The sequence below is a fragment of the Bombus fervidus genome, chromosome 7 (assembly GCF_041682495.2).
Source record: "Bombus fervidus isolate BK054 chromosome 7, iyBomFerv1, whole genome shotgun sequence".
Lineage (NCBI taxonomy): Eukaryota > Metazoa > Arthropoda > Insecta > Hymenoptera > Apidae > Bombus > Bombus fervidus.
In genome coordinates, this window is record NC_091523.1 from 7,297,690 (window position 1) to 7,323,875 (window position 26,186).

Sequence of the window (26,186 nt, forward strand, 5' to 3'; positions counted from 1 at the left end):
CCATGACTTTCGCCACGTCCACGATCCAACCAAGTTTTTCCTTCGCGTAATTTTCACCGACGGCCGTGAAATCATCGTCGTCTGGCCCCTCGGAAACCGGTTCCCCTCACGTCAACTTCTAACACAACAGAGAAGAAACGACGCGACCGTTGCATCGTTTTCGTTTTTCTGCGCGACGACAAACCGACCGTGTAACACACTGAGAAACGCGTGATCGAGCATCGTTTACTTGGATACTCGGAGAATCGGTTCGTTTAACCGCCTCCCTCTGGCGCGTTCGCCGCGCGAACCTACGGTTTTTCTAAAAGCGCGGATTAAGCACTTATCGGTGAATAGCGAATAGATATCACGTTTGCGCTTGAACATAGATAAATTTTTATGCTACGATGATCCGAAAAATCAATTAAAGCAAGATCTTAATAAGCATTTGATTAGTCGAACTCTCGCTGATTGAATCCATTTATTTGGTTGTACAGTATGTGTATTAAAACAAAGGATCATCAATGAGAATCAGTGAATTCCGGCTATAGGAACTTTAGTTGTACGAACTATTTCCTCTATGAGGCAAGATAAATTAAATTTTAATATATTATTCATACATATGTATATGATAGTCCATAGAACACCTACTGAAATCAACTGAATCACCTATCAATAAATTATCTAACAAGTCAATCTTCCTAAATTATAACAATATATGTATAATGTAGGTATCTTTCCACTTATCCTCCATTCCGTTACTTGTCATCTTCCATTCCCATCGACTATAATAGCGTCTCAATCCAATCATTCTCAAGTGGCTACAGCATACCCTAGTCAGCCTCTGCTTCGACACGCGTTCTAAACGCGTTCATTTTTCTGCTTCACCGAGCTCAGAGACGGCGCTTGTTTAGGAACGCGAAGGTGTATGCAGGTGTGGGCGTGATCACCTGCTCTGACAAATATACACACACACATACACACATATTTACCCTCCTGCTGGCACACCAAGTGCTGGTATTTCGGCCGGTATTTCGTCGACGCGCCAGACTTAATTTCGCGACTCGAGCTTTCCGTCCTGCCGCGAAATTCAAGGCCCGCGGGAATGTTTTTCACTCGATCGGAATTCGCGGCACGATGTTAACCCCCGACCCGCGGACCGGGATTAAAATAATCCGGGCTATTGCATCGAAGCGTTCCTAGCCGATAATTTATACCAGCTGGATCTTCTCTGAAGGTTTGACATTTGTTTGTTCGTTTAGTAGAATGCATTTTTATCGTAGGATGTATCGAGCGTTGATGTTTCGTACGTTCGTTGAAGTTAACGAGGATTATACGTTTATTTGATGCGAATGATAATCGTTTGGAATATGTCGGTGAATAATATTCTATTAGTTTAACGGCATCAGTGATTTTATCTATGATTAAGTTTATCTTTATCTGCTAATAGATTCTTAATTAATATGCTTTATGTATTTTTATAGAATATTTTTACAGAGAACGCGCGGAAACTTTCCGCCGGAGACTTTAATGCCCGGCGATAAAACTCACACTTTTTGTCGATTCAAACAGGGTATCTGTTAATTGCTATGTTCGCGTTCACTTGTTTACAAGAAGAAATTATCGATCAGGTAAAAAGTGTCGAGTATCCGGATGCTGATTTTATTAAGCGTACGAAAGAATATCAGCGCGTCGTTTCTTCGACGATCGTTCAATAATTCATGAATCATTCCCTCCGCGTTGGTTACCGTATGTGCCGGAGAACTCGAGGAATTACGAGACGTCGTTACTCTCCGACAGAGTTCAACTGCTTCCGATTCACGCGAGACGTTCTCGCGTCCGTCCACGACAGCCCTTTTTTCTTCCTTAAACGGTAGAAACGCGGAACGTCCAACAGAGACGCGGAATCACGCAGCTATCAACCGTCTGCTCACAGTGGCGCTGACCTGTCGTTTGCATGAATTTCCACGGTTCTCTAGGATCGCGTGCACTCGGGTCACCACTACGATCTATCTCGTACGAACTTTCTTCTTCCTTTCTCTTCGTTTTTCTCCCTTCTCTTCACTCCGGTCGTTCCGATCTGGAAGTCGTCCCAACATGATTTTTATCCAACCACGTGCAACTTCCTTTACTTTTATTCCGCTTCCTCTTCTTGTCCTCTGAGCGCAAACTTTCCTTTCTCCTTCTTCCTATCTTTACTCTCTTCTATCTTATTTGCTTTGATCTGCAAGTAGTTTCACTACAATTCTTATCTAACTACTTCCTTCACCCCTATTCTTCTTTCTTCTCTTCTTGTCCTTTGAGTTCAAGGACATTTTCTTCCTATTCTTTTCTCTTTCTTTTATTCATTCTTACTTCAATCTGAAAATCGTTTCATCACAATTTTTATCCACTCACGTGGAACTTTTTAAACCTACGTTTCATCGTCCTTTGAATACGAGTCTCTTTCTTTCACCTCTAATCTCTCTTCTTCTTCTTTTCCATTCCATTCACTTTGAACTGGAAATTACTCCACTACAATTTTTGTTCATTCACGTGTAATTTCTTTACTTGTATCTTTCTTCCTCCTTTTCTTATCTAACCTTTCGCTTTCCTCTTTCTATTCTTTCCTTTCGTTTATCGTACCACCAGCTTCAATTACAAAGTCGTTCCACCACGATCTTTACCCACCATTTCGTACACCCTTTTTCATCCTCATTCTCTTTCTTCTTGTTCTTCGAACATCCGTTCGTTTTACCATTCTACTCTGGCACGTTGTCTGGCGCACGCGTTTTCCGATAACTGGTATCGAACCAGTGCAACCGTGACCACGCAATTAGCGAAATTGCTTATTTACAGGCTTTTTAATCAAATTAATGAGAGGGTAAGCGCGTACTTTTATGCCCCCGTCTAGTTATTTATGGTTTATGGCAATTGCCCGAAACGAAGCAGTGCGTTCCCGTACGAGAGTCAGCCTTCGCACCAATCTCTGCCTCCTGGACGAACTTTTTTCTTTTACGAACCGAGGGAACCCGACGTGCACCTTTCTTTTCGGTTCTGTTCGCCGGTTTCCTCCCTCAACATCCTTCGTGGACATCGGTCACGGTGGCCTTGTAGCTGTCTAATTAACAGCGCGTCCGCGGCGAAACAGCGGAGGATCCTCCCTAGCTAGTTTCTTTTTCATCCTTTTACGACCAAACGCGTACAAGTACCGCGGGCGTTTCGCGGGCCATAAGGCCTGGCTGGAACGAGCGATTTGCGTCAGCGTCATCGCCGCAGCAATTTGCCTCTGCGTTTTAGAATATACGATTTTCATAGATTTGTATGAAGCAGTTCACACGGGACGTAATTCTTAGTCGGCAAATTAACGCAAAACGCTGGTGTAAACTGCAAGGAAAATTGGACGCGTAAACGCTCGGTGTAACGCTGTATTCTCGCTGCATCACATGTCTGTCTTCGTTGTCTTTGATCGGGAAGACAAAGAAAGTCATGCGAAGCAGCGAGAACGCAGCGTTACAAAGTCGCTCGCCTGCATCGGACCTCAGGCTGACGAACCTCGTGAAACACGGGGCGATGGTTGAAATTACCGATTGTTCGTTTCGAACATTTCCACTGATCGCTAGGACTTTTGATTACAATCATAAACTGAAATCTTCAAACCATTCATGAACATGCAAGCTAATTGCATATCGTTGTAAGGCGCGGATACAAATCCGATTTATTTTTCCTCCTTTGCTCCCGAAAAGAAATTACAATCGATTACACTGTCTTTTCTTCTAAAGGAACAAAATTCATACGTGCAACTGATTGTCAAATACTGCTCACAGCGAACACAAAGCTATTATCGAAGACAGACGTCCTTCCATAAAAAATTCGCTTCCACGCGGAAGCATTATTTCGACAAATTCCCCGTTTCTTCTTCATCCATGGACGACCATTTTCTATGCGCAACATGTACCACGTTCCTAAAATTTTTTCCCGCGTTATGGGTTTTATATGTTCCATTGCGTACAGTCTCCGATCATTACCGTTCGTAGAACATCCAACGTCTTGACGAAGATTTCCTGGCTCGCGCCTTTTTTTTTCTACCATCGATCCGCAAGAACGTCCACGCCGCGGCGTATATTCGTCCGCGTAGCGGTATATACACGTCGCTGAATGCACGGTGCAGATGCCCAGCGTGGCAGCTAAAGGCCTTCCTCGCGGCGAAGAACGATCTTCCAGGGATGGATCAACGACCTCCGACATGGATGCCTATCTACGGACAAGCCAGCCAACCATCGATATATCTGGGAGGGGAAAAAGGGGGAACGGACCACACTACGATCGAAGAAAGGATCATGGAAGGCGTTTAGACGACAACAACGTTTACGAGGACCACGGGAAAAAGTCGCTGGGCCAATAATAGTATGAGTTAATATGCGGTCATCTACGATGTTTGCGTTTCGTTAAGACGCTCAAGAGGGTAAAATTGTCGATGCTATGGAAATTTACGATGGTTTGAAATGAGCGTTGATTAGACGTAGAATGACTATATCGGCTGTATTCATTTAGGAAGTTTAACTTCTCGTGTGAAAGTTCTTCCTATTACCCGGAATTTAATAGAAACATCAACGTTTAATTAACTCAAATGAATAATTATCCTGTAATCCAAATCCTGTAATCATTAACAGCAGTTTCATCAGTTCTGTATCCTATACATAATTCATAGATATTATATACTCATATCGTTATAAATATTCACGTTTAGAAGTAGCCATCTTTGACAATAAAATCTTTAAGAGATTTCCACTCTAGAATCACTAAATACAGTTCTATAAATCAACTCCTAATATGTCTACTTATTGCCGAATAAGTCTGCAGCTGTAAAAATAACCACCCCTGAGAACGATATTCTTATTCTCAGACACATCATCCGGTATAGCCCTATCGATCAACACGGCGGAAAAGTTGTGAGAGCTTCCCTCGTTCAAAAAGTGTACCTTACCTAAAAGAGCAGACCAGGCTTAAAAGCAGACTGCCAGTCGAAAGAGTAACCAAGGGCTAAAGCCGAAAGCTCGGTCGAAAGGGTGAAACGTAGGAACGTAATAGACGAAAGGAAGAAAAGGAGGCTTCCGCTGAACTTTGATGTACTGTCAGCCAGACATCGTAAACGCATTAGTTGAGCTGTATACAGGCACGCTGTCCCCCAGACCAGTGTACGATTCCGTTATAGACGTTCCGAGCCAGCTCTATCCGTCGGTTCGAGTCGTGGAGAATCGTAACCACGCGAAGGGAAACACGGAGAGAAGTTCGTGGGAGCCTCGAGCGCGACAAAGACACGGACAGATGAGCACAATGAATAGAGACGAGCGTCCGACCACAGGGATACAAGGTAAAGCCTAGAGAGAGCGCATAACCGGCGCGTATATAGCTGGAACAGCACGGAGAACGTGGCCGAACACAAGAGGTGATCGATGTCGGCCTTTAACGCGGCCGGAATCGTGAAGAATGTTTGCCTAACAAGGCAAACACGGGCCTGGCCGTGGCGATACGGTCGCGAAGCATTGTCGGGAAAACGAGCGACACAACGCGGGTGTATCGGTGCCGGATATCGGACACGATGACCCCATCCGGCACGGCGTGAAACCGCCTCGGCTACAACAGGCCGACGTCAATCAAACCTTCAGCCGATGCTTTTTCGCCTCGTTAATGGGGATTCGATAAAGTAGATAGAAATTTCGTGGATAGATGATGTTTAGAGATAGCCGGTGACTCTGCTCAGGCTCGCTTACCAGTCGCGATTAAAGAATGACGAGGATGAGATTAGATGTTCCTCGCGGTATAAATATAAGATTTATATATGTGTTGCGCTTGCTGGAATAGCCAAATGCAAAAAAATAATGCTTTTTCGCTTCGTTAATGAGAATCGTTCAAATATTTAAGAGGAAAAAATAAAAGAAACAGAAGATACACGTTAATTTAGTTCATTGAGATAAATTTGCCCTTTTTCGCTACGTTAATGAGAATTTAATAAAGTAGATAAAAATTGTACGAATACCAGGACCTGATTACAGCTCACGTTCAGGGAATGACAATGAACCGGTTAGGTGAGCCAAGATACAGGTACAGGACTTAGTCATATGTTACATTCATTCAAAGAACCAGAAGGAAAAAAAAAACGGAGGAGGCAGAAAAATCACGCGTGATTCATCTAGGGAAGTCGCCTAAGGTTAACTTGGTCGTCGCTGATTGTGAGTCAACCGATCATTACTGGATCGTACGCCGGAAAGCAGCGTTCCCTCGAGTACCTAATCGTCGATCGATTCGTGACCATGACGGTTCTAACAGTACCTCGACGAAACGGTTCCCTTAAACCACAGTGTGGCCACAGAATCTGGCACGTCGTCGATCATTTCGCGCGTCACGATGATGGTGGACTGGTCCAGTACCTAGAGAATGCTCTATGGGAGATCCCCGACGGTGTTCGCTCGTTCGACTCGTTAGGTTACGCGATCTTCACCGTGTCACTATGATTCATCGCGAGAAACTCGGTTGGACTATGCGGAAATCGACTCTCTATGAACGATACGAAGATATACATATAGAGATTCTCATTGTCGGGAAACGTAAAGAATTATAGTTTGAGCCGCGTAGAGAATGATGGTCTAGGCGGATGAAGCAAAAATGGCGACAATCCGTTAGCGCTACACTGGCGTGCCTTGTAGCCGGCGTTAAAGCGTCACTGGCCGGTAGGAATCGCAGCAGAAGAGGAGAAAACACACGATACGAATCGTTGCTAGCTGAGTTACGGCCGACCTGTTGCGACCTCGGATTATGAGGGTTATTGCCTGCGCGAGTATACTAATTAGCGTGGATATATACTACGCGCCTTACGGTAAATACCAGCGAGAATTTTCGCGTGATCCACCGATCGTGTACCGAACGTAACGTACGTGACACGACTTTATGCATCCACGCTTTCGCTTCCTTGTCATTTCCAGCCAATCCGCCGCCAGGCAAATTATTTCGTTCTTTTGCCTCCTAGCCTACTCGTTTGCCGTTCTTTAACTGCTTCTACCATTGATTAACGCGATTTCAGATCCGCCTGAGAAAGATCGCTCGCGACAGGTAACACGGAAAGGGAACTGCGAGACCCACCCTCCTCGCACGTATAATTATTGCCTCGCGATTTTATGTCTGCAGGCTTTGAATGGGATGGTTTAGAAATTAGAAGAAGTTTCCGACTGTATCGTAAGTGCAACATGAATGAACTTACTGTTAGTTGTAATTTCTATGAAAAAAAAAAAAAAATGTATTTTCACATGGCGAGACGAATAGTAATTGGCACGCTCTAGCGAATAATTCGCTATCTTTCGTCACATAATGTACGTACATCACGAACGAAGGATGGAAATAGTTATATCAAATGTAGAATTGTGCAATGATCATCTGTCTGTATAGTGGATTGGTCGACTGAAAAATTGAATATTGGGTCGGTGAAAATGTAATATTTCCCAGATACTCCTATATTTCCTGAGAAAGTAGTCAACGTATTCGTTGCTTCTGTACGTTGTAAACGCGTTGTGCCATAACTCATGACTTAATCTTGTGTATTTCTCATGCTGTTTGAAATACGTACTTAGTTACTCACGCTTCTGAGAGTTTCTCCACGGCACACACCTAGTCGCACGAGAGAGACAGGTTACAGACACCTGATGAATATAACCGTGGTAACTACCTGCCCAATTCCGTACCACTAAATAATTCACGACGTACATGAGAGATACTGCAAGCATCCGTGTTCTTACTTAAATTCCTACGCAATATCCATCGGAATACCGTTCGAGAAGAATGCACACGGCTGACACTCTGGTTCTTCGAACTTGTCAGTCAGCACTCTCGTTACTTTAATATACAAACGTATAAATCTGTTCCAATAACCGGAACAATCTTCCTCGATGTTGCCACGGATCTATCCAACGATTCGAGTCTCTTCTTACACGTGTCTAAAAAACCAGCCAACAAATATGACGCGCGGTATGTGCTCGTACGCGATCGGAATCAAGAAATTCTACACGATAGACGGAACGCATGGATCCGTCCACGGTATCTACAGGTGGTCGGTACTGTCAGAGCCAGTCGTTGCGGACCGGTTCGAGATCTCAGGAGCGTATCTTCTTGGTTCGTGGTTGCGCCAGAATGGCTGGCTATGGGCGCTACTAAGAGGCAAGGAAACGTAATACTTAGAAAGAGGTGGCTCCTCCTTGCTGAACAGCGGCCTTTTCACGTCCTGTTTGCTCATACTCGGTGTTCCCTGAGCCTCTCTCTACTGCTCTGCCTACCACGTCGGTTTCGGTTGGTAGTCCCAGCCGTTTAATATGGCAGCCAGCTCGCCAGAGACACTGACAGATCTCGGCAATTAATAAAACGTTTCCCTGCTTATTGTCGTGCGGCTACTTGGTTCTGCTCCGTGGGCTACCCTTTTCACCGTGGTCAGCCTCATAGTGGTTTAGTCACTTCCACGCTCCAGCCTCCGCTCTTCGTTTCATAGTCTTCGCCATCTACTTTACGATCTCCATCCATGCTCGAGCTTACGCCACCGACTTCTTCCGCGACTGGCCAGAACGTGCATCGTCTGTGGTACCAACCAGTAGCCACGAGGTGACGCACACACGGAAGATCTCTGAAAGCTTTCTCAATGGACGCGTATTAATTGGGCCTCGGCCGAGACTTGGCATTAGTGGATGTCCTCGTGTTGAGTTTCCACCGCGGCCGATTGTTGTTGCCCCCGTACGACCAGATAACGACTAGACCTGTCCGGTCCTTCGGCCACCGCTGGACCTCCTAGGTTTACGAGATCGACCGTGCTACCGGTCGTGTCTCTCGGTCGCGACACCAACGCTAGATCGAGGAGGATCACGTCCTGACTGAAAAATTCTCCAGGTATCTGGCGCTGGGTTGCTCTGGTCGCGCCTAGGCGAACATTGTCGTGCAGCATCTTGGATGTGATACGATCTTTGACTCTTGGATTGTAGCGTTGGATGTTAATAAAGAAGCCTTCGAGGGGGATGAACCGATCTGTACATCCGCTTGATAGGATTACGAGACGAGGGAGCCGCGGTCATGACGAACGCTTTTGTCTGGATCGTATCTTTGATGTTTAGATGTACGAGCAACAGGTACTTTGTCCGGGACACGATTCGCTCGGGTAAGAAGTTAAGTCGTGGCGATCGGGACCGGTGAAAGTCGCTGATTACGATCAAGAAAATTCAAAAAGCAGCATGAATTATGGAGTTTGATTAGCAGAGATGCACGTTGGATTGTGTTTTAACTCGTTGTTGCCGTTGTTGCTTGTGGTGGTATCTCTAGGTATGGCGTCGGTAAATCTAGCGCACTTCACCGGACGTCTGATAGTATTATCTAAAGATAATATTGGTTCTTTAACTATGCTTTATTCTTGTTGCGTCACTTTCCGAAACAATTTTGTTTTCCCGCCACCCGGAAATTTTTCAAAGAATTTAAAAACGTTGTCTCAATTTTGTACCAATATCCTCTGAAAATATTAAAAACGTCTAAATAGTTTTATTCATTGAAACGAAAGCAAGATCGAGATACACCAATTCCAATCGACTCTTCCCTTAACGATGCTATTGGTCTCCGTCTAAATCATAACACCGTTTCCATTCCAAACTCGATTTGCTTCGTCTCTATACCACTTTTTCCCAGTTAATCCTCCATTTATTTGGACCGAGCAAAAACAACCGGGCGGATAATTGAAATCGTATCGACTTCCGCGAATAGCCGGGCATAAAATAATAGCCAGTAGATCGTACCGCTAGGAGGTTCACCGTTTCGTTGCCTTTATTCCACGGTTTTCGAGGCGAACAATTATCGCGAACGTTCCGTGACGGAGTCCTGATTCCCGCGGTTTCTCGGACAACCGCCAGGAATGTCACGGATTTCACGAAGCTTTTCGCGGCTGGACTCGCGGTCAACGCCTTGATTATACTCTTTTTTCCTCTTAAACCTGGACGGTCGTTGTACCTGCAAAAATCGAACGTGGTTGCGCAAGAACCGCGAAACGAGTTATTATTACGCCGTTACCAGCAATCTGTTTTTGCTTGTTGAAGCCACTGAAAGTCGCGGCCGAGTGGAGCTTCTAGAGGGCAAACTATCCGCGACGGACGAGCCAGCTCCGAATATAGATCAAAGATCCGATCTACTTTACGACCGTCGTTGCTCGACGTTTACCGTGCCTTTGGACGGCTCTCTCCGCCCTTCGTTCTTTCCTGGACAGCCGAATAAACGGTATTACCTATCAGAAACCCGCGAACTCACTCAACAGACAGAGTTCTCTTTGCTTCGGGGTTGACTTTTCGTTTTTTCGTCGACGATGACATTCGAACGTCAAGATACTGGTTCTGGTTGGCTCGTATTTTTGGATAGGGGTTCCACACCGTTTTTGCATAGTTTCATTATGTATTGTAAATACTGTACAGTATGTGATCGTGAGCCACGAGTACTCTTCCTGCTATAAAATATCAGTTTATGTCTCGACTATTAAAGTGTTTAAGTATAATTGATTTCGCTGATGTAGTATCAAAAGGGCAACCGAAATGGAGCTGCTGATGCTTAACTCTTTGAGGACTAACATATATCTACTATGCTATACGATCTACGTGAACGTGATTCTGCGAAGTGCTTTGACAAATACTCAACGCTCAATCTGTATGTACAGATACACACCACTTTCTTAGAAAAATGAAAAACTAAGCGTTTTCTACTAGACTCAATAAAATTATCCACGAAACGTCGAAGTTTTAAATTCTTTTAATTATATTAAATTCCCCGATCAACGGACCGTTTAAAGGAATGAGTCAATGAATGAATTCCGATGTCGTTGACCGGGCAAATATTCGTGATCTCGTGATAGCAGGTGGGCGTGAAATTGGTCGAAAATTCAACGAAAACAACGAAGGGGAAAGAAGAAACGAATTAAGATATTCCGAAGTTGCAAAGATAACGAACACGAACAGATGGACGCAGTTGACTTCATTGGCTGGGTCCGTGTACGATGTTCGGCAACGAACTCTTTTATACTGTCACGACACTGAGACGCGATATCGCTATCGGTACGCGGAAATCTGCAGGTTTTGCCCTGTTGGTAATTCGTTTTTCCGACGCTACCGCCGATATCAACGCCGATTTATGCGTGTTCCCGATCCGAATGTTCGTTATCGTACTCGTTCGATCGGATACTCGCCGCCATTATCACCGATACTCGGGCTAACGATTGCACTAAGTCGCAGTTGGACGAGAGCTTGACCGGTTTGTAAATTTCTGAAACGACGGTATTACGTGCCAAAAACGAATTCCAAAGGAGATCGTTCCGAGAGAATACCTGCAGGAAAAAACTTAGGTGGCTATAGTGTTGTCTTTATATCCTGGTTCTCTTTTATACTCGCTACTTAGATTGGTTTAAAGATTTTTAATTATGCAGAGTTTATCGTTTCTTTAAATTATTTTTTTAACCCTGCTGCGTTCTTAGGACCATCTTTGACTCAATCGCGCTTTGCTATTCTTGAAAAGTAAAGTTTCACGGAAATACAAAGAAATCGTCGTTGGTATATATTCGTTGATTTCTCGTTTAAATTCTATGTTGGAAATTTTCTAAAACTGATTTTCTAAAATTCTGAGATTGGGACATAAAAATTCCGCTTTGTGTGTTTTAAAGCTTGAAATTAACGGCGCTCTCGTGAGAAACATTTTAGTAGCCATTACATCGTGTGTTTAATTCATTCCGATTACTCTGTGCCAAACCAGAAACATCAATATATTGATTACAATGAACTAGAGACGGTAGATAGATCCTCGACGAAAACTCGAAAGAATCAAACAACGAATAAACCATATGCCCAACTTACGTAACCAGACACACCACAGGAGATCTCCGAATCTCCAGCAGCACGGAGTCTTCCAATGAACCGAGCGGGAGAACAAACGACGTTCTCGCGAAGGAATCGGCGGAGAAATCGTTTGAAACTCGGAGTTGCAGAAAAAATTAAAGGAATACAAGGAGAATGCAGGAGGGGGGAAGGGTGCAGAAGGAGGAGAGGCAGCTGACCTGGACGCCGGTTCATTTCGAGTTCGGGATTCGGGAATTGGTTATGAATAATGCAAGCGTTCGCCGAGCGTTCGTCGACCGGCTGGAGATCGAATCCGCGCCGGTCAAACGGAGGTTCCGGGTGAGAGGGCCTAGGCTCTGACTTTAAAACGCGAAAAGACGATGACGATGCGACGACAACGACGACCGGCTGGCCGGCTGTTCCGGTTTGCTCTTCGAACGGTACTCATTCTCCTCGTGCGAATATCCCGACGTCCTGCGGGATAGTTATCCCGAAGAAATGACCAGGAACCTCGCGGCCCTCGCGATGACTTCGTGTTTCGCCGAAATACTTTTCGGTGCTGCATGAATAATGCATCTGTATCGCGCACTTGGCAGCCCCTCTTGCGGCATACATCAGCCGTGTAACGAGGATTCAAAAGCGTATTTCCGTTTGCGAAAAGCGTCGTTGATAAAACGACCACGAGCATAACGATTCGTCTCGAGGAACGAGTTATACGCCTCCCTGATTCAGAGTGCAGTCGCATTCTTACCATCCGCTCGATGTACATTCTGAATTATAGATCTTCGTGGATGAGGAATAAAGGATTCGTTTCGTGAATTGATACGGTGTATGTTCTACCTTTCTTGTTGCAGAGTTCCCCTAGCGTTGAACAGGACCTAGCATTGGACGTTAGCAATATCTTTGGTTGTAAAGAAAGAAAACGAAGGAAAAGTTAAGGAACAGAAGAGAAACTTGGGAAATAAGTTTTAGAAAACAAGTCGATCGAAGAAGATAAAGAAACCCAGGACACTGAACACCGAGAAATGCAGCTTGTAATTAACGCAGAATAAACGATATAAAATATAATTCGTTTACCTGTCGAAGAAAAAAGCTAGCATGATTCGCATTGTTTGTATTCTCATCTTTTGGTACTTTTATAATATAAGAAGTATCTTGTAATGTGATTCCTAATAAGAAACCACAGACGTTGGACTATCCACCTGCTAGGTTTAATCTGCCCATTCTGCATTTCCTTCAGGGTCCGCGCTTCTATCCTATCCATTTTCGTGCTATTCATTTCAAACGAAATGCCACAAAAGGAACGTGTCGTTTAACTTCCCCTGAAAAACCACTAACGACTTCAACGTAGCTCTGCGAATCATCATCCACCGATTTCGCGGCGATTTACCGCTGGTAAAAAGCGCAGGACCAAGAGTTGGACCGTTTAATAAACGAAACCGACGCAGCGTTCGAGACTCGTGGCACGAGCCATCACGATTTACCACCCCAATCGTAAACAAACGTCGAGAGGGAGGGTCGGAGCACGATGTTTCGATATCTCGGCCCGCAGATGTTTTCCTTCAGCCGATGTTTCGTGGAAGGCAATTTTGGCGATACGTTTGCGTTTCGTACGCCTTGCTGACCAGCCGTTTGACTTGCGGCCTCGTTCGGTGGACCGAGCTTTGTGCACATCTGCGTCGATCGGACCTTGCTCGACGGCGACGTGCTCGTGATACATGTTGGATTATCCCTCGGGCTTGTTAAGCACCGGGGACAAAGCCAAAGAAGTCATCCTGTGGCTATTTCTCATCTTGCATCGATAAGTATCGCAGGTCACGATGATTACGCGGTGACAGCGTGAGCAATTTATGTCGCAGCGCGTATATGAATTTTGGCTGATAGATTGATAACAAGACTACGGTCGTTTATGCGATTTATAGATGAAATAGAAAATACAAAAAAATACAAAAATGCAGTAGCTCACGAAAATATTTAAACATTTACACTTATATCTACACTTGTATTGTGTTACGAAAAATATGAAGTAAGGAATTTTAGATCTACAGAAACTTAATTCTGACTTGGAAATAAAAATTCTTAGAAATTCAGAAACCTGATTAAAGTTAATACGGGCCAGAGATGTTGCAGTTGCACAATGCTGGCGATATGTGATTCCATATGTTTGTATTTCAACACGAGTATACGATCTCGTTATTGGAATCGTAAGGATTCCTAAGACCAACATGAAACGTTAGCAACGAGAATAGCAACGAAATATTCCCAGCGGTAGAGGAATTCTCGTGTTTGTTCGTGTCGAACCGAGAGATATCCACTGCGGATATCTTATATTAATACATCGGACTTACTTGCTGTATATACATCTTTAGTGGAAATATAAAAGTTCCAAATCACACGAGGCGGTATCATTTGAAAAAAGTCGCAACAACATTCCAGCGTTCGTCTACATCAAAGCTAACTTGCAAAAGAGGAAACAATTTTTCCACTGATCATCTCTTAGAAGCTCCAACTACAGCCAATCGAATCTGTTCAAGCAGAATATTATCAGCAATGGTCGACACAGAATGCGATCAAAGCTCAGAGGCCGTTTCATGCAAAACCTAATCCAGTAGCTACGAATGGGCTACTCGTCGCGTTGTACGTTTGTCCTCTAGTTGGAAAGACGCGTCCGTCGATACGCCACGGTTGGAGCGCTGGCCATCGACTAATTTTGAATAGCAGCTCATTTGCGGAGGTTGCCACTTGCACGCGTGAACGTTCATGCACAAAAGCTGGCAGAAAAATAAAGAAATCCGGTGGACGGCGAGAATTCTCGCTCATTTAAGCGAGTCCTTCCGCTCGTGTGCCGTATGTTACGCCTTTCAACCTTGGGGCGGCTAATCTTCGTCCACGTTCGTTCACGTCCCTTCGCGGCGACCCTCAACTTCACAAGCTTTTCGAGCATTTTATGGCGCGGAACGAGTCTTCGTTCACGGCTGTGAATCGCTCGATCCTCGACACGTTTTAAAGATGCGACCAGACGAGATATATTGGATAATTTTATAACGTCGATGATGGGAAAATATCGGATGAGCGACGATGTCGTGGCTTTTCCAAGAAACGCGGTCGCAGGAGTATTGTTTTGCGCGTGTACGAGGGATTCGCTACGGTAAACCGGTGACTCAAGCGGAAGTCGATCGAATCGCTCGCGAGTAGCTGCGTTTTATGTGTTACGCGCTTTTGACGTGCTGTCTGGCACGTTTCACGCGTTTGGACGCGTGAGACTTGCAAACAGTGCACATTATGTTCGCAGAGAATGGAAAGGTTTAAATGATTGATAGTTGGCGAAACAAAGATCATACTGCAAGTCAAAATTGTAACAGATAATGCATATTTTCTATTTCTGAAGAATGTTGCTCAATCTGGATACTTGTAGCGCCTGCAGAATAACAGCAAATTTTGTTCGATCTTTCAACTTGTTTATTTCTTAATTAGATATTTCCCCTGGCAACGAGGTTGAATATTAACAAACGTAAATTAAGATTTATGAAACGTGACTAATAAATTTTGAAATATTAATATGATTCAATTATAAACGAATTAAACACGAAATATGTAGGAGCATGACAGTGCATATTTAATAGAAGGATAACGATTTACTTAAAAATCAGTCATCGGAGAATGTGGAACAGTGAATTGGCTATCTGTATGACGAATCAATCTATCCTTCCCCATTAAATTTTAATTAATTCGAACATGTAAATTTAATACTATTAGAGAATCCTATAATTAAACTCGCCATTCTATTACCTCGAGCTATATACTCTCTCAATGTGCAAGCTCGCTCGACGATTCGATTTTTACGCTACTCTTTGGCTCGTGATAACAATTTTTCTTTTTCTGACAAATTGCCGTGGCTCCATTTCATCCACATTTCCGTTCGAACGGTATACTCTTGGATCGTGGTTTGTTCGCACAATCTTTCTCCGATGATTACAAGGTAACCAGGCATGCACGCCGTGCATATCCGGCATTTTTCTAATTGTCGATGAGGTACCGCTAAGCGTGCACGATTACGCAGCACAGGATCCATGCTGGCCGTGGATCGGAGGACGAGCATTACGCTGACAGCGCTTCGAATTCGTCCTCCTCCGTGTCTTGCTTCCTCGCGTGTTTAGCCTGTCAAACGTGTGTCGTCGTGAGCTTGTAACTTTTGCGATAATCGCTTCCCCATTCTCGGTTCGTCGCTTCCTTCTCCACTGGTCTGGCGAACGGCAACGAAATTAATACCTCGACACTGCATGAAAACGTCATTTCGTTTGCAATTAACGATCTATTAAATCGACAAGCTCAACGAACCTTTCATAACACTTTCTAATAGAACATGAAATAGAACTGGAATGCTACTATTCTTTTTAGAAGCATCTTCGAACCATCTTGAAGAGTTCTCAAGTTTCACGCGGCACGATTTTTTGAAGCGTCAACATCGTACAAGGCTTCGCATCGAAAAACACGAGGCTTTTTATCCGGCAGAAAGGGTTACGCCACGAGAGCATATTTCCTCAAAGTACTCTCTTCGTCTTTTCCTCACATACTTCGACACTTACTTAAATCATTGGTCCAAGTATTGGGGAATACCTAGCGGAGGCATGGCGGATCCGGTTTATTTAAGAAACTCAATAAACATTCTTTCTACCGAACGAACGTTACACCTACGGCGATAAACGGTGTAAATTTGTCTTCCGGTCCCGAGACTTTTTTCCATGCATTCCAGAGACCGGTGAGTACGTGCTTTTACGATATATCCTCGGCACGCAAAATGCCGGGTCCTCTTCGAACGACGCGACACGTTCGTTTTCGCCGGTTCGACGAAAGGTCAAATCGATTTCGGCCAGAATTGGAGATAAGGTTTACGGGCGCGTTTCTGTCGGGTCGCGAGCCCTTAACACCGACATTTCGAGCAGTTCGTAAGTGCACCGAGCCTGCTCTTTCTCTCGCATGTTCTTTCTTCGGTGTTTATAATGCTTGTTTTGCGCTTTCTGACTCGTGCTCGCGTATACGGGGTCGAAGTCAGAACGAAAGGGCTTCGAGTAGCCAGCCGACGCATTTCACACGTGTCAATCGCGCCAAGATTTACTGTCCTCTCTCTTCTTCGTTTCCCTGCGTTCTTTGTGCCACACCACACCGTTTCCTTCTCTTTCTTTGGCCCATCTAACCAGCCACCCTCTCGCGCGTTTTCTTTTCGTACTCTCGAGACTCATACTCCGTAAATCATCGCGCGAACTTTGCGCCCGCGCGAGACGTTTACGGGTCCCCGGTTATTGGAACGAGACACGCTCGAAGGACTCAGCCTGACCGATTTTTTCGGGATCAAGCCATACCATCACTGGCGCTGAAATAAACGCGTAACGAGCCGCACCGATGAAAATGGAGAACATTATGCAGCGTGAGAGAAGTTAGTTGAAACGACCACTGGAAGATAGTCGTTGATTCGGATTTAAGGGTACTTCGATAATAATTTTAAAATGGGATAATTTTCCTAGATGGACACGAGCATGTCATTCTATAAATTACATCGTATTAGGCCATTATGCTTCGTGTATTAGATTTTTGGTCTATTATTGAGAAGATTCGGAATAAATTATTGAAACGTATCGATCAGTGAAGGCGTATTTAATTTTGCAGACGTTGCTCTATATGTCATATTATTGAAAAATCTATCTTAAATTATAATACTCAGAAATCAGTGTCACTCAATAATTATTTTTAACCTGAAATTCTATTTCAATTTTAATTCTTCCAATATGTGCAGTATCATTGAATAACTATTTCCAGTATTCGAGTCCTCCTTTTAGATATAATATTAGATGTAACTCGTCCAAATCGAAATTTTCCTAATGTCATTCAACAATTATTTCCAATATCGCAAATATACCGACGTACCTCGGTTAAAGAAAGATTCATTCCAGTTCCTAATTTTCCCAATATGTCGTCGAGCAACTATTCCTGGCATTCGCCTCGTCTTTTTCAGCATATTCCCAGCGGTGCACGCACACGTCAGATCCCAACCAATTTCCGTATGTCGGGCCCGCCTAATTGCCATGTTCCAGAGTAACAGTATTACACGAAGATTCTCAGTCTGCGACGTGGAGCGCGTCGTGTTTGCCAGCATCAGAACATCAAAGTGGAAATTCCAGTGCGAAGATGTCGAAATCGCAGTCGGTTCCACGAGGACGACGCGTCATCTCGAAGGCTTGGCTCTTTGCTCACGGTTGTTCGCGCTTCGTTGCTTCCTCCGTGCCGCTTCCTCTCGACGTCTTCGGGGCACGAACGAGGAAACGTTAGCTCTTATACGAGGAATAACAATGCGATGGCGAGCGGGGCACGGAAAATTAAATATTTGTCCACGAAGGAAAAAGGTCATCGTATCGGAATATATTTTCCGTGGCGCGAGACGTGGTACGCATTCGTGTCTCCGATAAAAGAACGCGACCCGTGATTTAATTATTCTACATCATGCATCCGCAGCGAGATTCATATGCAACCAGGTGTTACGCAGCTTTTTATCTTCATCTTCCAGAGAAAATTGCGTGATGTCATGCGATGATGCTGCGATATTGGGGATAAGTAAGATGACGGTGAATAGTCAGATTTTTACATAACGTGGTCGACTTCTTTGATAAACAACATTGCTGGTGGGTTGAACTTGATTGATAAATTATCTAGATTTTTTAGTCTCCTTAGTTCGTAATTATAGTTACTGAGAGTTCGAGAAGAAATTTCTTCGTGAGAAGGAGAATTAATATTTCTAACATTTAAGACGAATGAATCGAGTAGAAGACGAAGCTGTTGCTTATCATGTTCACCATTGCTGATTTTATTTCAATGTATGGTCTACATTTTGTATTGTCAGTTGTTATCAACAAGAAACGCAATATGGAACTGAAGCTACTTAAAACTTTATTCCACACAATTACCTAGAAGAACGCAGATGCTAAGCTAATCGACTGCATCGAGGTTAATCGTTTGGTGTGTGTTAATTCCATTAAAATTAAGAAATTCCTAACTTAATTTACCTTCTACCTGGCTCATACGACGAAATTAAATCGCAAGCAGTTAATACCCATAACTCCAAGTGATACCAAATACCGGCGCAACAATTCGAAAAATCACTCGTGAAACTCGTTTACCTTCTCGATAAAACTTCTGGACGCTTCCTTCAACCCGCCCCCCTTGTACGGATGACCGCATTGTTCCGCGAACGTGGACGCCGAGTTCCAGAGCGAACGGCATTTCAATTGAACTGCGCGCGTCCGTTTAACAGCAGCGTCCAGGCGACAAGATCGATCTCGTCCCGTCGCGTCGATAAGCATACACCGGTAACACGGCGTTCAAGATCGTGCACTGTCGAATGGAAAAGATGACAGGCTCTCGGAGATCGCCCGCGGTCCGACAGGTGGCTTCTCGCGCGAGAACAGCTTCCCTCCGAATGGTCCTTCGGTTGATTTTCACGCGCCAGCGTCCTTCGGATCGATCCTATTATACGCATTCTATTCCGTGCACGCGGCCATTCCGTTAGGAATCTCATCTGCGTTCCCACAACGACGAGACCGCGCGAATACCAGAGTCCGTTGGCGCGCGATCCTCGACGAGTCGTTACGATATCGGTGTATAACCTTAAGTCGAAGCCGGAAGGCGAGAAGGTCGAGGGATCCGTGAAAGATAGCCGAGGTCGGCTATCCCAAGTGGGAAGTGGAGGATGAAGAGGTGTACGGGCGGAAGAAAAAGCACCGTTGGGATTCTTCTCGGTATCGGAAACATCGTCGTTAGAGACGAAATCGTGGGCATCGCGTGGCCGTTTCTACGAACGAACGAACAGCTTTAATTATTCCCGCGGAACGATTTCCTGCTCCAGGGATAGTCAGCGCCCGCGGCTCACTTCGAAGGCGTATCAATCGAGATAACGAGAAGAACGGTCTACTTGCTGTAATTTCATCTGAGACGGAGCTCGGTCGTGGGACGTGTTTGATGATCGGCTCTTCCGCGGATTTAAATTGGTACAGTGGATGCGTGGCAGGTTCTCTTTAGTGGTATTGTTCGGGGTATTGTTTATGGTTATGATGGATTTCAATGCTAATCAGGTTTCTTTATTCTTTTCTTTTTATCTTCCAAAGCTCTTTTCTCGTTGCAGAATATCATTTATCGTATGGAAATTTTAATTACCGTCTAATTAGTTTAATCTCTGTCTGAATCTACTTAGTCGTACGTGAATACCTATTAAATAAATGAAAACAAATGAGAGAATTGGAGAATTCCTACTGTATAAATTATTACAGAAATTTCCATGCTGATAAATGGTTTACTTTGTTTAATTTATTTTTCTGAAAATTACACGTATAGAATATTTCAAATGCGAATATCTTAAATAATTTTATAACTTCCGACGAAAACTTCGATAGTACCTATCTATAAATTTCAAATTTCATGATATAATGTACCCTTTGTCAAAACTTAATTACCAGAATATAAACGTATGTGATAACGTTAAATTCGATATTTAAATCTCCCCCTTAATTCCCATCGTTCGGTATGCTTTTAAAGGAGGGTTGTCGACGACGAAAAGCGCGGCTGCTTAATAAAACTCGGGCAAACAGGCTGATACGATCGCTGGCAAATTTAGTCCTCGACATAATAATTTTCATTGGGCCGTCATCGCGGTCGTCCGACGCGCACAGCTTACGGGAATCTTAATCATGCTCATCGCGGAAAGAACGCGCCGCACTTCCACTCCTCGTCGGTTTACCTATTCATGCGAGCCTTTACAGCGCGTTAATGAAAAATGCGGCCAGTCAGCTGGTGCTCGTCCTTACTGCATACCGGGTGACCGTGTTCACCACCGGTCGTTACTGTCGCTCCCCAGGGAAAAATGTTCATGAATGTCACGTACGAGCTCGTTGACGAATAAAACGTTCGTTTTATCGCTCAACGTTTCAACGCGGCGCACTTAAACCGAAGATTCATCGTTTTTTCGCTTTCTTTCATTTCGTATGCATAAGGGCACGCGCGAGACTATTATTTCAAACTTTTCATTCGTTATCTTCCTTTCTTCTGCGAAGAAGCAGAATCAATTTATTTCATAACTCTATACCGTATAATATTTTACTAATACTCCAAAATTATACACGAAGTTTTTTCATGAAATATATTCTTTCCCTGCCTCAAATAATTCCTATTTATATATTAATTTCATAATTATAGTTGTCTTGTTTGTATTAATCAACGGTATTGGTAATGGCGTGTTTTTTGTCAACTTAATTAAACCGATCCATTTTATATAGAAAGACTCTCGATAACACGTTGGACCATCCACTTCGGCGATCTCTCTCGGCAGAGCAACGAAACATGCAAAACTCTGACGCAGCTCGGCTCGATAATGATCATCGATGGTACGTGTTAATATTTCGTATATACTCTGCTTAAAACGTTCAAACCAATCCCGTTAACCAATATCCGATCGTTGGCAAAACACAGGGCCCGTTAATAACAACAATATCAGAGTATTGGATAACCGTCAACCAACTTGTTCGGAGCTACGCTTGTTATCTATCGCGCTCGATCGGCCGTCTGATCGACATCGGCTTTGTAAACTTCAAGGAAGTTCGTTTCCATTCAAGACGTCTCCCGAGCGTCGAGCAATTTCGCTCGAGTGCCATGAAACGCTCAACAGAGAGTTAGCCAGGACTTTCTTCCGTCTCTATCTTTCTCTTTCTCTCTGGTTCGTGCCTGAGGCGAGGAAATTGCAAGAAAGTGGTTGGTGGCTAGATGCAGTGCAACCAAGAAACAGGTGTAAGCTGAATAATATAATTGCGTACTCCTTAAGGAATGCCTTCTTGCTAAAGGAACGTGACGTTCTGATGGTCTCCAAGGAACGTGTCTTTAAGCGCTGTAAAATCGACTTCTCTCTCCGACCGCAAGAAAACATTCGTCCAACTGCTATTTTCTACCGACACCTTTTGCATATTATTCGCCGTGTTTCTTGCTCGAGTTCGTAAACTAGGATCGTCGTGGCGGGTCGTTTCGTTTCAACGATGCTAAAACGTCCCGGCGCGGCCGTCCAGGTTACCTGTTTAAATAGCCGCGACACACTGCTCGCGTTAGTGACCCGCATCGACGTAACGAGGTGCTCCGTACAGAGAACACTAGCCCCTCTTAATTAAAATCTGTTCACACCCGTGTAAAACGTGGCGTAAGAAAGTTCGTTAAGCTCGAGAAATAGTTTCCAGGTTAAGTGAAGTCGAATTGCTGGATGAAAGGCGTTGAACTATTTTCCAAGGCGATCTGCGGATCGGGTTACTCTCCGTGGAAAGTTTGATTGGACGCGACTAGCGGTAAACTGTACTTCCAAATTTACACACCTAATTTTTTAGCGTCTTTGTTTATTTGCCGGTCTATTCGTTTATGCAGAATATTACTCTTAACTTTGTATTTTATTCGTGTTTCTTGGTCATCTTCAGAGTTATTTATATACATCACGGTGGAAATGTAAATCTTAGTCAGCGTGTACAAATTTGCATAAAATTTTAGTAAAACCATTCATTAAGCAGAAAAATATCTACCATTCCAAACAAATGTATTCATTTGCTACACAATTAGTATGTGCATACATTGACTAGCAACCATACATATTTACTCAATTAATATATTCACACTAATATATTTGTATACATTTGTATATTTAATTTATTACAAAATTCTACATCTAAAATTTCATCGTTTTATCTCTTCGTTTTACTCCAAGTTAGAATAAATAAAATAAATAACACTGATCTAATGTAACCAAATTTCTTGATTTAAAGGAACCTTTAATATCACCCATTCTCGTACAGAGAAATCCACTTCCTCCATTTTCAATTATACAACTAGCTATCTACACTCTCAAAAGAGGACACGAGAGTGTTGTGATATTTCAGCCGTCTCACCCGGTATGTGTGGCATTATGCGCCGAGGGATCTACTACGTGGCACATACTAAATGTCTACATAGATATACCTAAAATACATACTTAGCCTCGTGTGTGGTGGCGCATAAAAGTGCATAAGAGATGGCTATCCCAGAGAGCGAAGGGAAGACATAGCCACCTGCATTATAAGTTCCTGCCTACCGCGTACACAGCGTCCATTTATTGCCGGCTTTTCAGCCGTGCTCGAGGCGTGTCCTAAAGCTCTGAAGCTTTGTGCTTTCGCCAGCACGTATCAACGGGCCTGAATGCGTTCGCGAATCGCTGTAAATCGGGTCGGCCGACCGTTCGCGCGAAATTATTAAGCTCGTCGATCGAACACGATGTCGAAACGTAGGGACGCGTTCGAGATCTTGATTGACTTCACGCCGTTCTCTAGATCCTTCATAATGCACTTTGCCTTTCGGCGTTATCGACAGACCCATTCGCCCGTGAATTTTCCCCGCAGTTTGATTTTACGATATTCTAAATTCACAGAAAATTTCAATTTATTACTTTCGTCGATGACGTGCTTACAGTTACGAAATAATTCGCTTAGTTCTAATTGTTCTAATTTCCAAAGCAACCAGGTTCGATATTAAGATTCGCATACAGAGTTAAATTTCAAATTTTGTATATAGCGTAAATTTTAAACTGCTCTAAATTTATGTACTCGAGTTTCACAAATTGCCAAAAATATTCAACAATTTTAAACGATTCTAAATTTTAATGCCCGATGCACTAAATTATACATACTGTTTCCAATTTCCATAGGAAAGGCAAAGTGTGTAATGATCTGATTCTAAAATAAAATTCATTTCCACTAAAAAAAAAAAAAAAAGAGTGAGATTGCGGAGTTGGTGAAAAAATAGGAAAGCTATCAACGCGAAGGGGATTCCAGTTAGCGGAACTTGAAACGATGAATCGAAGGTAAATTGATTAGGAAAGCGGGTAAGAAATATCTCGGTTAATAGCAAAAGTTGCTCTTTGTTCGGCTGCTGGTTAAGAAGACGGTGCGCGGTCGAAAAGGCAATTTGTATCCGCTGACTGGGTGCGAGCGTGTTCACCGATTATGAAGAACGCCGCTCGCGTCGATGATTAATAACCAGATTAATAGGCGGATAGGAAGTTGCGAAGGGCAGCTCTCTCGTTCGTAATCGGAAAAAGGAGAAAAAAGGGGATTCGCCCGGGAGATAGCGAGGGCGAGAACAGAGAAAGACGAAGAGCAGAAGGACGGGAGGACGAGTTAACTTCTCCGAAGAGGAAGAATCGTACAGGCTGTCCCTTTCGTTTTCTACGTTTCGTTCCTCGTGGCTTTGTAATTTATAATTCCGTCAACATCTGCTGCAAAAGGTAACTGAAAAAGAACAAACCAACGAGACGATAGTTTCCAGAGCGAATGAATTTTTATCTTCAACCGTAGGTCCTAAGAATACCGGCGTTTAACTACATGTGCAATTACAGCTTATGGCAAACATGACTTTATGGCGCATTCGCGTTGCGAGTTTTATTAACATAGTATAGACTATAAACCATAAATGATACGGCATACCTCGTTAAAATTAATATGGTTACTAACCTGCGGTATTACGTAATTAATTTGATAATAAAATTCAGAGATTCTACGCGAAGAGATTAGACGTATATTGTATATTTATACTTGAATAAATAAATTATTGCGCAGAGACACAGAGAAAAAAGGAGTTTCCCTCAATTGCACACGTTAGATTGCATCGTGGACCAAGTCAGTACTATAACAAATAGATATGTAAATATCCATTTGTCACGGTTGTAGACTGCGATGCTCGTTGCCTAGTAATACGCCGCAAGAAGGAGCATTTTATTCAATCAATTCAGAGCCAGGTTAATGTAGGATGTAGCCAAAGAGAAAATGCGGTCAGAGTGGAGAATAAGAAATAGCGGAAAAACGACAGAGTACAAACTAGCCTCCTACGAAGAGCTTTAGTTTTGCCTTCGTGGCGTCCCATCTCCTGTTTCCTCTGCGATCCGACCGAGTCTTCCTTATTTTCCAGCTGGTTAACATCCATGAGCTACGAACGAGTCCTTACGGGAGGCGAGAACAGGCGGGGACATTATCAATGGATCTACCTCCACGTGCACACACGTACACGCAAACGCACCACTTAGCGCCAATGGTGTGTGCGTTAACGTGTTCCTCGCTTCCCTTAAGCAACCGTCTCGAGGCCGCTAAATCTATCCTGTACTCCTTATTCTTTTTGCCTCTGTATAAGTTCTTTTCTTTGCAACCGTGTTCCCATATAAACGTTTCTATTAATTTCTAATTCAACTGTAACGCGAATTCCGCGATTTCCCAGCCGATCGTTTCGTAGCGCGTCCCGGAGCGCATCAAAACTTCAAGACTTAATTTCTCGGTAGACTGATTCCGCGAGATTCATATTCCTTAAAATGGGCCATGATATGGAACTGACGGTTCGAAAATTCTAATTTATCGCGAGGAAGCACGAACGTTAGTTGAACTCGACTATATCGTGACGTTTTACGATCTCCTTCGCATCTTCTTTAATAATTCATGATTAAAATTTCGAATTCCATCGTTATTGCGGCAGAGCACATACAGAACGACAGATGGATGCTTCCTCAAAGAGCAACAGAAATCGCAATATCTTCGCCGTGATATATTCTGGATATAATGAGACTAATATCGACGCGTGCGTCGGCGCAACATACTTTTCATCCGACGTCTAGATCGATTATTTGTGGCTTCCTTTATCGTCGTGAAATATTCTACGTTTATAGTTTTCTTCAAGTGAATTACACGTTGTAATGATCAATTGTAAATCAATTATACAAGTCACCAGATTATACAAGTCCCTGCACCGTCTGAAAATAATCTACGGTGAATTATGCAAGACTGAAATGGCTAGCGAAATGATACAAATCTAGTTCCTCCTTACATCTGCATGTATATACGACCAATTTACAGATATCGCTGCCTTTATGGATATTTCAAAAATATGCGTCCTGTTTATGATATTTATTACGCCATAAAGTAATCAGATGTTTCGGTCAACTTTCCAGACAAGAATAATAAACTTCATCAAAACACCATTATCTAGAATCGTTCTCCTTTCAACAACGATCTGTCTCGGTTACCGTTTAACACTAAGGCGACCTCTTTTCTTCTTCGCCTCTCAATTTTCCTCGTTTAATTGTACGATGACGCGTACGAGCGATTCCATGATACAATCCTGGACCACATGTCAGTTTGTTTCGCTATCACTTTATTTCCAGTTAGTCTCTGCTCGGTGCTAAATAGAGTTCAACGCGCTGGATGAGGTATAATGAGACGGACGCGGGTGCCTTTGATCACTCCTGACATTCGG